The following is a 967-nucleotide window of genomic DNA, read 5'->3' on the forward strand; positions in this document are numbered from 1 at the left end:
ATTATATATAGCCTTTTAAGAACAGAAAGTTGAGAAGTATGTAGATACAGCCAACTTGAGCTTCAGTTTAAGGATTTACAAGAATTTCCACGTCCGCATCATCAAGAGACTGGTCCACTAGTTTGCTTCCCAACCCACCCTAACTGCATGAACTCGCCTACAATGCTTCCGTGTGTGCAGATTCAGCACTACCGAATCAGGACGGGACGTTTTTTCGTGCAATCGAGCTTGTTCTTGGCTTACATTCAAGCTACCGGGGCTGCGTATTTGCTTTGCAGGACTCGCTGAGGACCAGCAGCAGAGTGGCGCAGTGGAAGCGTGCTGGGCCCATAACCCAGAGGTCCGTGGATCGAAACCACGCTCTGCTACATTAATTTTTTATTTCATCTTCCTCTAGACATTTTTGTTCCAATTGTAAAATAGTCTAGCAAACTTTCAGTTTGCTTAAAGAAGAGTTTTCAGTTCTTCCTGAATTCCAGATTTTTTCTTAATTTTTTGCCTGCGAATGTTTTAAATCCTTTACCAAGAGAATAATTTTTTCGGAGAAGTTTTAACTACTGTCAAAGCAGAGGTTTTAGTTGATTCCACTGAACAATTTAGATTGTCCGAAGGTGAATTAAATTTTTCTGAAGGGAAGTAGTTGTTTTATCTGAAGAAGAGTTTCAGTGCTCTCGGAGTTGGGGTATAGTTTTCTAACGAAGACTTCTAATAATTCGAATAGGATTTATTAATTTCTCGCAGAGGATTCGATGACCAATTTCTCTAAGTTTCGAAGAACAGTTTTTCTGTTTTTGAAGGAACTAGTTATTAGTTTCCCAAGCAACTTTTGCATCTCTCAAGGAAAGTTTTTGCTATTGATACAACGTTTTTCAGTTTCCAAAAAGAATTGTCTTTTGTATCAAAAAGTGTGTCTCTTAGATTAAAACAAGCAAAAAGTGTGATGGAGATATAAAGGAAGGTGAACTAG

General features: G+C 38.5%; 1 non-coding gene across 1 annotated transcript; it reads left to right on the forward strand.

Moving 5' to 3' along the window:
• The first annotated feature begins 296 nt into the window (after nucleotides 1-296).
• Trnam-cau (transfer RNA methionine (anticodon CAU)) lies at nucleotides 297-368 on the forward strand. The gene has a single exon. It is a non-coding gene; the product is annotated as a tRNA-Met (tRNA).
• The last annotated feature ends 599 nt before the right edge of the window (nucleotides 369-967 follow it).

The sequence above is a fragment of the Schistocerca nitens genome, chromosome 10, assembly GCF_023898315.1.
Source record: "Schistocerca nitens isolate TAMUIC-IGC-003100 chromosome 10, iqSchNite1.1, whole genome shotgun sequence".
NCBI classification, from domain to species: domain Eukaryota; kingdom Metazoa; phylum Arthropoda; class Insecta; order Orthoptera; family Acrididae; genus Schistocerca; species Schistocerca nitens.